General features: G+C 36.9%; 1 pseudogene; it reads right to left on the bottom strand.

Annotated features, from left to right (window-relative positions):
• Nucleotides 1-1,953: 1,953 nt before the first annotated feature.
• LOC143672847 (protein DBF4 homolog A-like) overlaps nt 1,954-14,217 on the bottom strand; it is a 189,666-nt pseudogene continuing 177,402 nt past the window's right edge.

The following is a 14,217-nucleotide window of genomic DNA, read 5'->3' as shown; positions in this document are numbered from 1 at the left end:
TTCTATATCCATATGCATGTTGTTCTTTTCTATATTCAAGGCAGGTTTACATAAAAGAAAGAAATTTATTGGCTTATGTAACTAAAAATTCTAGAGGCAGGGCAGGCTTCAGCCTAATCCAGGGGTTAAATGGGATTTGGACATCTTGGTCTTTATCACCCCACTCCTATCAGAATGACTCATTCTTGGGCTTATGGAGTAGCACTATGGTTTCCAGCAGCATCAGGCCCTATAACAGTGAGAAAAAGAATGTCTTTCTGGTAAGTCCTGCCTAAGTCCTAGGATACACATAACTACCTGGGCCATGGCCTCTGAATAATGGGGGCCACTGAAATGGAATTTCTCTGATTTACCAGAGATGGGTCACTGGATCTATCATATTCATAAAGGAGTGGTTCCTTAAAGGAAATCTGGGGTACAATATCAGAAGATGAGGGGATGGTGTAAAGCAGTCAAAAGCAACAAACGACCTCTGAAGTCACCATGCTGATTTTGTAATTCTAGAGGCTAATGGAAAAACCTAAGGACCATAGAGAGCAGTCTTCCCATTTTATGCATGAAGAAACTGAAGCCCAAGAGATATAGGACTTGTCACGATTACATTGCTAGTCCTAGAAACTGGGAACCCTAACTCCTGAAGCAGGGCTCTTCCTGTAACATCTCAGATCTTCCTCACATGCCTTCTGCTTTCAAGGGATCTAGCTTTACCCTTAAAGCTGGATTCATTTGCCCCTGAACCAATTTAGGGTGAGGGAAAAGAGTACAAGATATTTTTTTGCCAGAGGGTTGGAAGAAGAGCGGGGGGTTGAAGGTGGAGTGGGCAACTCTGGTTCCTTTCTTTCAGGGATTGGGTCTCTCTTCAGCTCTTTAGCCATGTCTTCCCTATCACAAGCTCTCCCAAACGGCAAAAGCAAATCTAATTCTGGGATAATAACTTAAAACTACCCTTTTGTCCTCATCTTCCTTAAAAAAATCCCCCTATCTATTGCCAAGAATGTAAGGAGCCAAAACTTCCTGCTCCAATTAATTATAGCAAGCTCAACAATTAAAAAAACCTCGAGGTCATATTAGAAATGACACTGAATACTTTCCTGTTTTGATAGTGAAAGAGGGTTAGAAAGCTTTAAAGTGGGGAAGAGGGGTGGAAGAGGAGAGGGGATACCTGATTGATAAAAGAGAGAAGAAAATCAAGGTCAGAGGAACAGAAGGCAGCAAACTAATGACCTCACAGCTTTTTACCTTCATATCTTCATAGTGAAGGCTGGAACAAAGATTGCTCAAGTCTTTGGAAATTCCAGATTCTCTAGAGTAAATATATAACCCATAGGAGTTAATGTATATCTAGGTAAGGCCGAACAAATATTTAATAAAGGCATGTTCAACAAACTCAATTGTCAGTCTCCCTGGCTCTTATCCTTACCACTTCTGCACACTACTCCAACAGGAAGGCAAGACTGTCCCCATGTTCTTATCTAACAGTGTCATCTATATTCTATAAACACAGGACCCATCAAGAGACCATTCACATGAAATTCCTGGCAGGAATTTTCCTGAGATAAAAAACAAGAAACTTGTCCACCCATAAAGTGGAGACAATACTACCTACTCATAGGATTGTCATGAGAACTAAATGAGCTATATTTTGTAAATTTTAGTCCCTGACACACAGTTTGCACTCGATAAGTATTTCTCAAATAAAACATTGTTCCACCCACTCCAACTGTCTATCTGTCTATTTATCTATCTATATCTAATCATCTTTATTAAAAGCAACTTTGTCCATATGTAAAATTCCCAAATGGCAGGAAGTTCTCCATGCATATTATAATAAAATTACATATAGCCTTTTGAATTCTGAGAATTACATCACTTTTTTTTGGTAAAAAATGCAAACATCACCTTTATTGTTCTGCAACAAAATTGGCAAAAAATTCTAAGAATTTTTACACACATTTATAAAAATTTCAAGAATATGATTCTTATCACTTCTGTAAAGTACAAACTGTTTAAAGATTGAAAGCCAGTAAATACAGAAGTGGAAAGGGAAGAGAAAAACATTGACAACAGATTATTTGAATTTTCTTCTTCCCAAATATCTCTAACATTACATGTACCACAGTTTTCAGCATAGCTTGTAAAGCCCTAAAATTCTAATTTTTCTTCACTAGTCTGAAATAAATTCCACTGGGGCAATCTTTAATAAATTCTGTTTTCTTCCTGTGTAGTAAGAAACTCTGTTCTTTTCTTATCTGATTCCACAATTGGTTCCAGATTTTCTTTCTTATTTCTTCCTATTTTACCAGAAGGTAAACTATCCATATTCTTGGTGTCTCAATTATTTGGTTTCATGAGAGGGCTATGGGATGGAGTATTTGCCTGAATTGTTAGGCTCTTGTGAACTGTTTATTGCTATCAGACCAGAATCGCAACCAAATGTTGAATTAAGGTCCTTATCCTTCAAATCCTTTGCTGGAAAAATCACAGTATCTGCCTTTTTCTTCAGTTAGGATGCACTATTATTCTTAATGAAATTAGAAAATTGTATAGATGCTTGCAGCCCACAGGGACAGCCATCTGCCCTTATTTCTTCTAAGTCACTTTCATTTATAATGGATTCATGTTCAGAAACAGCAATAATGCATCCTTGTTTATTTTTATGTGAACGTAACTGTGTAATATTCTGCTTTATGCCATTTTCAGCTGGATTTAACATGGAATATTTGTTGGTTTGTTTCTCAAGTCCTCTCAGTTCACTTGAAGGGCAGGGGATGGCATTTGAAATAAACATAAAATTTATGTTCAGGTTCTTGGGGTTGTTTGCACAGGAAATTTTGCTTGACCATCTACACAACCTTATTTTCCCTGAAGTCCTTCTGAGAAATACATTGCAGTTCTAGGTATTCTCTTGGTTTCATTTTCTTTGCAATAATAAGAAAGGGGTCCAACACTGTATTTTATTCTTTTCTTTTTAGACATGTCCCTTTCATATTCTACAGAATCAAAAACCAAGTTATACACAATATCATCAACAACTTGATACTGGTTACACTGTGCAAAATTTCTGTGTTGCTTGCTTAGAAGATGAGTTTTGAGATCTTTGCATTTCTGCAAGTGACATTTCACAATATCCTTTTTTCTTTCTTCTCTTTCGAATGGAATTGAATTGGGGTACCACCATACTTATCACCATCTGTTTGAATTATTAGTTTAATCTGAATTTACTTTTGCACGATAGATGGTTTATCTATATCAGATGGACAACAAGGCTTTTGAATAGAATGATTTATAAAAGGTATCTTGGTCAAGCGAAGATAAAATGGCCTATGAAGTTGACTCATATCTTTTACCTTCACAAAAGGCTTTTTCAGTCTACCTGTTCTTGTGGTCTGCATAATAGCTCTTTTCCCCACATCTCTCACAGAAGTGCTTGATTTCTTGAGTAAATACAACTCTTCTTTTGTTCAAATGTAGTATCTAATGTCATCAATATGAGGAATTTTTACTCCTCATGATAAGGCAATTGATAATATACTATTTGAAGGAATAAAATTATGGCCCTTGATAGCTTTTTTAACTGATAATTTTCCTCTGCTTAAACACACTGGGTATGGAAACTTAAATCAACTTCCATCATGGCTGGGATGAGGTGAAGTTGCTGCACAGACACAGATTCTGGACTTGGTATGGGAGAAATTCTACCCAAGGATTGTGCGAATTTAGCTTCCTTTTTATCTGAAATAAGATAACTGATATCTTTGCTGAGAAATTCTTCAACTCGCTCTCCAAGATCTTTAATGTCTTTTTGCAGTTTTTCAGATATTGTGGTAGAATGTAAGTCCAGGTAAAATACTTTCCCTCAAAGTGGTTTATATTTGGATTTTTCTGGTTTGTTGTTATCAGTTTTCAGAGATTTCAAAGATGCTCTGTTTTTCTCATTTCTGACTTGGATTCCACCATGGAAATATCCTTTGCTGTGAATCCTCATGGCTCCGGAGTTAATGGCAGCTGCCCACCACCTGCATACTCGGGTCTGGAGAGGGGGTGGCACTGGTGGCACAACTCCTCCAACCGGCTGCCTCTAGCAACACTACATGGTTTTATGTCACTTCGTGCTTTTCCCATCATCCTATTGTCAGGTGTTAAAGAGCTCAAGAGATTTTTTAAAGTCTAGAATTAACTCAAAATCATGCTTTTAAAGAATTCCATGTCACTCTTTCATATAACCTGGAAACTCTAAAACACTGTAGGAACAACTGATCTAATAACTTGGGAAAGACTGTCAATGCAGGCCAGACATTGGAAGAGTGTCATGACACAAACTCTGAAAACAGACTCATTCTTGGTATTCTTCACTTTAAAAAGCCTTGTGTGTCACAAACATTTTAAAAAATATTAAAGACTACCTGGTTATCTTTGTCACTGAGAGACTGAGTGCAGCACTGACAGGGAATAACCCATAATCCTAAACCCATCCTCCCCTTCTAATGCTGTTCAGATCCCACATGACTTACTCCATGCTCTTGGTGCCAAAGGCAACTGAAGCTTGTGAATTGTGCCACTGCTGATGTCATAAGTGGTTAGTGCCTCAGAGGGCAGGGAGGATTGGAAGGGCAGAGGTGCTTAAAGACAATCTAAGACATGAATGCAATCAATTTTCGCAGTACAAAGTTACTGTTCCTTAGTAATGCTGAGCATCTATTTTCTATCTTTCATGCTTTGATTTCTGGTTTTGGAGGTTCTCACAGATTAGTATGGTACTTGCAAAAGTTTCAAATGGTAGCTGAGAAAAAAATGGTATTTTAAAATTTGTTATAAGATGTCTAGATGTAACATAGGAACTAGATGGCCTTGAAAGCTAGCATTGTTTATTTAATAACATCTCAGCAAGATTTCAAGAACTGCTGTGCATTTTTAGCTTTGTTTAAGTAATTTTGGTTTAAAGTTTTGATTTTTAAATTGTGATTTCGTGTTTTGCTTTTTAGTTTTATAGATAATGTTGACTAGTTTGAAGAAAATTTTGCAGCTATCTTGGGAAATTTCAATTCTTCAATTTAAAAAAAATTTCACTTTCACATTTTAAATGAAAATACATTAGAATTTTGTATGATGTGAATACAATAACATTGTATTTTTAAATTCAACAGATTACTAGTCAATAGGACAGTCATATGTGACAAACTTGATTATGGTGATTTTGCAGAAAGAATGAAAGAAATTTTTCTTTTAGGAATAAATCTAATTTATGAATTAAGTGTAATGATACTTATTTGTTGTCCAGATACTGCTGGACCATCAACAGAGAAGATACAAATAATGATAAATTCAATAGTTTTCATTATTTCATTGACTTTCAGGCATGCATAAAATGTCATAGCTTTTTACAAAATTAAACTTTTGTTGTTATCAAGGTGTATTTGTCAATGTGCAGAACAGAATGAATTTTATCAAACAGTTTTCTGCTTGATAATAACTTCTGAATATTTAAAAGTTTGTGAGCCTCCTGTCCTACTTGTGTCATGGGTCCTGCAAGTTTAAGAGAGGGTCTGTTTTGCACAATTAGATTATTATTCTCCAAATTGATTTTCTTTCCTTGCAGCAACAGTTTAATCAGGGATTAGTTCAATTTTTGATTAATTTTTTATTGTGTTATCAAATCTGGTAACTATCTACCATTAAAAAAATGAAAAAAAGATTTCTAAACTGAAATATGTCTCTGTGCTCACATATGTACTGGTTTGAAACTGTTTTGTACCTCAGAAAAGCCTTGTTCTTCTAAGTCTGATTCAATATTGTAGGGTGGGACCTTTTGATTAGATTATTAACATGGAGATGTGACCCATCCAGTTGTGGCTATGACCTTTGATTAGATGGAGCTGTGACTCCACCCATTCAAGGTGGATCTTGATTAGTTTAATGGAGTTACTAAAACATCCCTCACAGGGAAACATTTAGGATAAAGCTTAGATGCAGATGATTGGAGATGGGACAGGACTCACAGAAATAGCCAGAACCTGAAGAGGAGAAATCTCAGTCCCTGGGAGATGCTAAGCTAAGAGATGAAGCCCAGAGAAGCTAATTATGTCCCCACAGATGCCTAGAGAGAAAGCTACTGGAATTAGAAGCTGGAAACAATGCAATGGGGAACATGGACCAGCAGATGCCAGCTATATGCCTTCCCATGTGACAGACATTGGCCTTTCTCTGTATCTTTATCCAGATGCCTTAGTTGGGACATTCTTAAAGCCTTAGAATAGTAAACTTGTAACTTAATAAATCCCCTTAAAAAAAGCCAATCCATTTCCGGTATATTGCATTCTGGTAGCATTAACAAAGTAAAACACTATCCTTATCTCTGCAATTCACCAAAGCTTGATAAATTAGTAGACAACAAAGAGGAACGGGAGGTGGAGGGTGGGGAGTGGGGGTGCAGGAGGCTGTTGCTGCAGCAGTGTGTCTTGGGAAGACAGGTTCAGGGTACAACAGAAACTTTCAGCAGATGTTCCTTTTATTACTCGCACATTATAAACAGTCCAGGAAGGACAAATAATCAGTCACTTACTCAGCACAAAGAATCCAAAGAACCAGGGGACGAATTTCCATCATGGATCTCTCAGAGAGGCCCAAAACTGTGCTAGGTTGGGATCAGTAAACAAGAGCTTCCCACACCCCACTTGAAGACAGATAAATCTATACTTGAGTGTGGTTTTCATCCACCTCAGGTGAGGGTGCCCTGTCACTGAGAATTTCTGTTCTGGTAAGCATTTGGGGCTGCTTGTTCTGGTTTCTGTGTTCAAGGTCTGGCTGGACCCTTTAATTACACTCAACATTTCCTCTGGGTTGTGGAATGGTACACAAGAGAAAAGGAGGTGGGTGTTGTGGAAGGCCAGTGGTTAAGTTTTTACTTCCCCAGAGAAGGAGGGAAATCGAGGAGGTGAGAGCTGGCCACTTAACAGGTGTCTGTGATGTCCCTAGTCTGGGGAGAAGGTAAGGGGTGCTGGACTATTTTTTTTATTTTAAATATTTGCAAATGCATATATCTGAGAAAGTACTTGTAACCAGACTATATACATGGAGAGAATGCATACAACTCAATGATAAAGATATAAGTGATATAAAAATGGAACAGATGCTTTGGAGAAGAAGCATGCATATAAAATACAAGTGAGAAGCAGCACATCACCATCAATCATAAGGCAATGCAACTTCAAAACCACCACGGGGTGCCACCTCACATCCACCAGGATGACGAAAGTTAAAAAAATAAGTGATACCTAGTGTCATGAGTGTTGATAAGAGTAAAATGGTACAATCATTTGGGAAATGGCTTGGCAATTTCTCATAAAGCACCCACACGATGATTCAGCCTTCCAACTCCTTAGATATTGACCCCAAAGAATTGAAGACATGTTATATTATTTTAAATAAAACTCTGCTCCATTGACTTTTGCTACTATCTAATTATATTGACCAAATTTCTACTTGGCTGACAGAAAAATGAAAAGGTGAAGGTATAGGTAGGTACACATGTGGTTTTCTGGGAAGGTCACATCAAAACACCTGTTATATGTGCCTGAAATTTATTTCATAGGAAATTTCATTTGACAAAGATAAAAGGTTAAGGGCAATATGCAAATACCTTGAGTGATGTACCATAACTATTTAAATTCACACTGAGAAATAAATGACTCCAGAGAAACATATATTTTGAAAGAAAATTTGAGCAAAGAGGTCTGAGTGTATAAGCCATGTGGTTACCTTGGGGAGAAGGAAGTGGAGGATGGTCCAGATTCATGAAGCTTTAACAGTGTATATCAACACTTCTCAAACTTTAATTGTGTGAATCACCTGGGTATCCTGATGAAATGCACAAAATACAAATTTGGCAGATCTGGAATGAGACTGGAGGGTCCCAGGTGATGCAGATTCCACTGCTCTGTGGACCATGCTTTCTAGGGTATCCCCAAATTCAGCCCAGTAAGCAAATGACCAGGGGAACCAACCCACACCTAAGAAACTGAAATCTCTTGGATAGGGCCCAGGTGTCTGCCCTTTGTCTTTTTTCTTTTAGATGCCCAGGTGTGATTTTGATGGAGCCAGCCACTCTTACAGTGTGATTTAGATTAGTGTGTTTTCATCTCAAAGTTTGTTAGTTTGAGCGGTAGATCGCTCACTGTCCCTCAAAGTGTGATGCAAAGACTGTCAGAAACACCTGGGGTGCTTGTTAGAGACCGACTTCCTGTTCTTGTTGAAGACCTCACACCAGAACAACTCAGTCAGAATCTTTCCAGGAGAGCCCAGGACTGTATTTATTAAAAGCATCACCAGATGTTCTCCTCCTCCCCATTGCAGTTTCTATGAAATTTAGAGGAGAACAAAAGAAATACTTAAAAATATATGCAAAGTATAAGTATAATTGAACAATTGATACACAGCAACCAGTGTATGAGTTAGTTGTGAATCAGTTTAAGGAAGAGAACACTGTCATGAACTCTGAAGTTCCCTTTCTATTCTATGGTCCTCATTTCCTTCACTTCTCCTCTCCCTCAGAGGTTAACCCATCCTGAGCATTTTGTATTTCCTCATTATGAGGCTTTTTCTTTTTTAAAAAATCATGGGCAGGCACCGGGAATCAAACCTGGGTCTTCTGGCATGACAGGCAAGAACTCTGCCTCCTGAGCCATCATGTCCCACCCATTGCTTTTCTTTATCACATTAGTATATATGCCTATGTGGTGTTTGATTTTATATTAAAAATTTTTTGGCCTTTTTTTTTCTATGGAATTTTCCCATATTCAGTGAACACATATATTCAGCACCTAGAATTCTGCTATTAACATTTTGCTAGTCTTTATCTCATAGCTATCCATCCATCAACTCATTTTACTTTTAGGGTGAATTTCAAAGTAAGCTGCAGACATTAGTACAATTCATCCTTAACATTTCAGCATGCATTTCATTAAGTAGAGTTTAATATTGATTTGCAATTCTTTCTTTTGAGGTAAATTTTATATATACAGTGATGATTTTTGCAATATCTGTTTTAAATCTGTATGTCCTTCATTACTAATGAGGTTGAATATCTCTTTATATGTTTATTGGCCTTTGGGGTTTCACTTTTCTGTGAAGTGCCATTTTGAGTCTTTTGACCATTTTTCAATTGGGTTGTCTATCTTTTACATATTAATCTGTAGGATTTCATTGTATATTCTAGACACTAATACTTTTTAGGTGTGACAAATATCTTCTTCCAGTTGTGGATTGCTTATTTACTCTCTTTGGCGTGTCTTTTGAGGAATAGAAATTCTTAAATTTAGTTTAGTCAAATGTGTCTGCTCTTTCTTTTAAGGTTAGCATTTTTGTGTCATTAGTAAAAAACTATATATATACAAACAAACTTCCAGAGCGCTGAGCATATTGAACTATTTTCTGAAAGTTGTATGGTTTTGCCTTTCATATTTAGTTTTCATTTAATCACTCAGGAGTCTGTCACTACTTGTGTGTGATGTGAGATAGGTGTCCAATTTTATTTATTTATTCTATATATAGGCAGTCCTCCCTTTACATGGTAATATGGGACCTTAAAAATGGTCCTTCATGCCGAACTGTGCAAAACAATCTTAATGGGAAAATTCTGATTATTCCATGACCTTTAAAAATCTTTGTCAGAATATTAAAATCTTTCTGTTGGATATAAATGTATAGAAAGATGAAAAAGCAAAACTAATATTTATTTAGTATACAGTTATTTAAACCATTAGAAACGTTGAGAATTAAAGATTTTTTCTTTGTAAAAAGCTTATCGAGCATTGTTTGAACACAGCTTGACTTCCTTTAGTTGAATAACTTACCATCCAAAATGAGCATATTTTCTATGCCTTGAAGGCTTACCATACTCTCTTTTATGTCTAGATCAGTTTCTAACATTTTATCCTCTCCTTCTTCAATGTCGTGAAATATCTCCAAGGGTTCTTTTAATTTGAAGTTTTTGCTGGTGTCACTTCCTCTGGGCTCTTCTTTCCTTTACCACCAATTTCCCTGTTGATACCAATAAATTTACCTTTACTAAGTTGCCTAGCTAGGGATTGTCAAATGGTTGCCAAGCCAACATTCTGGCAGTAGTGATTTTTTCCTAGAACTCCATTTATGTTTGACAGAATTTCACTTTCACTATTATCACTTTTTGTTTCTTTATTGGCTGATTCCCTCTCAATTTTCCCTTTTTAAAAAACAGTCCTGAGGGTTTATTGCTGGGAGGCAAGCAGTAGTCTGTGTGAACTGAGTACCAGATGCACAGTCATCAATCACCAATAGACTTTGAAAGAAGTGATGTGCTTGATCACGATGCATACCTGTTACTTACATAGCAATTTGTGGATGTACCACTAGAACCCAAGTTTATATTTATGCAATATCTTATAATATACTTTGGTTATTAAAATCCTAACCATATTGTTGGGAGACTGGTGCTATTTAACTAACCTGGGGTGACTGAAATTATGTGTGACTCCCTGTAATCACCACCCTCCTTCATCTCTAATGCCTGTCTGTCCCAATTCAGGCTTCCATTTATGTGTGGGTATTTTCTTGGAATTCTAACCCCATTGGTCAATTTGCCTATCCCAACATCAGTTCCGCACTGTATATGTTATTTTAGCTTTATAATAATTACTCTTTCCCTTACCTTCCATCTGGAGATTTTTGCACTGTATTAATTGACTCTTTAAACTCTGTTTAACTAAATGTTTATTCAATGAAAGTGTACATAAAAATGTACAAATCTGAGCACTCCAAGGGACATGTAGTAGGATGATGGGTTACTCCATTTTCAACATGCACAATGATCCTTGTCCTTCAGTCTTATTTATGGCTCCTGTTTTTCCCTGTGAGACCTTTCTATTATCAGGCTAAGGGAAGATTAATGGGCATTTTTTATGATGTTCAAGCCAATGGAAAAATTTCAAGCATTACATTTTTTTTATTAATTTGGAAATAAACATTAAAACCAAGTTTTGCCCTAAATAAGAGTTAGATTTTTGTCCTGATTCCTCTTTACCATTTTGGTTGATTAAATGGTTATTTTTAATAAACTATTCCATTATCTTTTACAGTCATACAATAGCTTTTTTTAAAAAAATATTTTTATTGATAAAACAATGCGCAAACATACAAACACTCCATACATGGTGTACAATCAATGGCTCATAATATCATCACATAGCTGTGTATTCATCACCATGACAATTTTTTTGAACATTTGCATCACTCCAAAAAAAGAAATAGAAAAATTTCATACATACCATATCCCTCACCCCTCCCTCTCTTTGACTGCTAGTATTTCCATCTACCCAATTTATTTTAACCTTTGTTCCCTCCATTATTTTTTCCATATTTTTTATTCATCTGTTCATACTCTAGCTAAAAGGAACATCAGACACAAGGTTTTCACAATCACACAGTCACACTGTAAAAACTACATCATTATACAATCATTGTCAAGAAACAAGGCTACTGGAGCACAGCTCTACAATTTCAGATACTTCTCTCCAGCCACTCCAATACACCATAAATTTAAAAAGGTGATATCTATCTAATGCATAAAAATATCTTCCAGGATAACCTCTTGATTCTTCTGAGATCTCTCAACCACTGACAATTTATTTTGTCTCATTTCTCTCTTCTTCCTGTTGGCCAAAAATGTTTTCTCAATTTGTTGATGCTTGGTCCTGGCTTATGCTGGGATTTCTGTCCCATATTGCCAGGGAGGTTTACCCCCTGCGAGTCATGTCCCACATAGACTGGGAGGGCAGTGAGTTCACTTGCAGTGTTGGCTTTAGAGGGAGAGGCCACATCTGAATAACAAAAGAGATTCTCTGGGGTTGACTCTTTAGGCCCAATTTTCAGTAGGCTTAGCCTATGCTTTATAGGAATAAGTTTCATAGGGGTGACACCCAAGATCAACGGTTTGGCCTATTGATTTGGTTGTCCCCACTGCTTGTGAGAATATCAGAAATTCTCCAAATAGGTAAGTTGAATATTGACCACTTTCTCTCCATTACCCCAAGGGAACTTTGCAAAACTTATTTATTCACTGTCCGAATCACTCTGGGATTTATTGGGGTATCAGACTAACTTGGACAAACCAACAAAATCTCATCCCTAATTCAAGATTCCATGTATTTATGGTGTTCAACTAAACTGATGATACAAGTTAAATTAGGAAATGCACCAGCCAAAACATAAATTTTGCACCAAACAAACATGTCTTCCTTAAGTCTCACACAGAAGTTGAGGCTTTAAGCTATGGATGATATCGTCCTTTACCCAGTGTTCTGATATACCTTAGTCCTATCCAGATCAACTTCATTCATATCTCTACTCAATGTCTGATCACTTTTTCAACTTTTTAAACAGTTCCTATATGGGGTACTGCTGACTTTCATAGCTACAGAGCTCTAATTCTAAGTCTCAGGTGTCACATAAATACTTGAAGTTTCTGGGAGCAACCAGGTTATAAACAAACAGCTCAGTACCTCAAGATTTATGAATGACAGTTACAACTCATGAATGTATGTGACTGCTCTAAGTGCTCATAATCTAGGACCCTTTACAATAGGCTTCAACCTGAAAACCCATGCTCTCACCTTCAGTTCACCAAAGTTTTATATCATAGTCCAATTGAGTGAGGCATGATAATGTTTGCCTTTCTGTTTCTGATGTTTCACACAACATACGCTCCCCAAGGTTCATTCACCTAGTTGCATGTCTCACAACTTCATTCTTTTTTGCCACTGGTCAGTAGTCCACTCTATGTATACACCATAGTTCCCCCTTCTATTCTTCAATCCTTGTATCCTTAGGCCACCTCCATTCATTGTGGATCATGAACTGCTGCCAAAAACACCAGTGTGCAAATGTCTATTTGTCCCCACACTCAGTTCCTCCAGGTGTACACCTGGAGCAATGGGGTTCCAGGATCATATGGCAATTCCCATCTCTAGCATCCTGTGGAACCACCACACTGCCTTCCAAGAGTCTAGACCTCTCATTTTCCTACTCACAGTGAATAGGTACATCTCTCTCTCTTCATTCTCTCTAGCACTTGTTTCTCTATGTTCGTTTTCAGCTTTTTCCCCATATCATACAATCCAGCCTACTCTTTCTGAAGATATTTCCTTTTCTTCCACACAGAATCCATACCTCTTCCTCATGCCCCCCTCATGTTGACATTCAATTTTGGCATAATGCCTTTGTTACATTCAGTGGAAGCATATTACAATGTTACTGACACTATACCCTAGCTTACATTCATTGTTATTTTTCCCATATACCATATATCTTCAACACCCTGCAATACTGACATTGAGTTGTTCTCTCTCATGCAAAGACATTATTTAATTTGTATATTTAATCACCATCATTGTGTACTCTAGGCTTTCTCAATTATACCATGTCAGTCTTTATCTTTCCTTCTGGTTTCATACGTGTTCCAAGCCCTTCTCCCTCTATCATTCTCACATTCAGCTTAATTTAGTGTACTTATATTATTGTGCTACAGTCAGGTAGCAGTATGCTATCCATTTCTGAATTTTTAGAATCTGTCCTATTGAACAATCTATATCTCTTTAGCAGCAATTGCCCAATCTCTATCCTCTTTCTGTCTGATAACCTGTGTTCTTAACTTCAATTCTCCAATTTCACTCATTAATATTATCTCCTATTAGTGAGATAATACTGTATTTGTCCTTTTGTTTCTGACTAATTTCACTCAGCATAATGTCCCTGAGGTCCATCCAAGTTGTTACATGCTACATGACTGTATTCTGTCTTATAGCTGTGTAATATTCCATTGTATATGCCACAGCTTTTTTAGCCATTCATCCATTGATGGACATGTGGGCTGTTTCCATCTCTTGACAATTATAAATAATGCTACTATGAACATTGGTGTGCAAATGTCTGTTCGTGTTCTTGCCCTCATGTCCTCTGAATAGATATGTAGCAATGGGATTGCTGGATCATATGACAATTCTATACTTAGCTTTCTGAGGAACTGCTAAACTGCCTTTTACAACCTTTGTACCATTTTACATTCCCACCAACAGAGAATAAGTGTGTCTACTTCTCCACATCCTCTCCAACACTTGTCATTTTCTGTTTATTTTTTGTAATGGCCATTCTAGTGGGTGTGAAATGATATCTTGTGGTCTTGATTTGCAT

The sequence above is a fragment of the Tamandua tetradactyla genome, assembly GCF_023851605.1.
Source record: "Tamandua tetradactyla isolate mTamTet1 chromosome 18 unlocalized genomic scaffold, mTamTet1.pri SUPER_18_unloc_1, whole genome shotgun sequence".
Classification (NCBI taxonomy): Eukaryota; Metazoa; Chordata; class Mammalia; order Pilosa; family Myrmecophagidae; genus Tamandua; species Tamandua tetradactyla.
The sequence above is the reverse complement of the archived record's forward strand: the minus strand, read 5'-3'. Positions and strand labels throughout refer to the sequence as shown.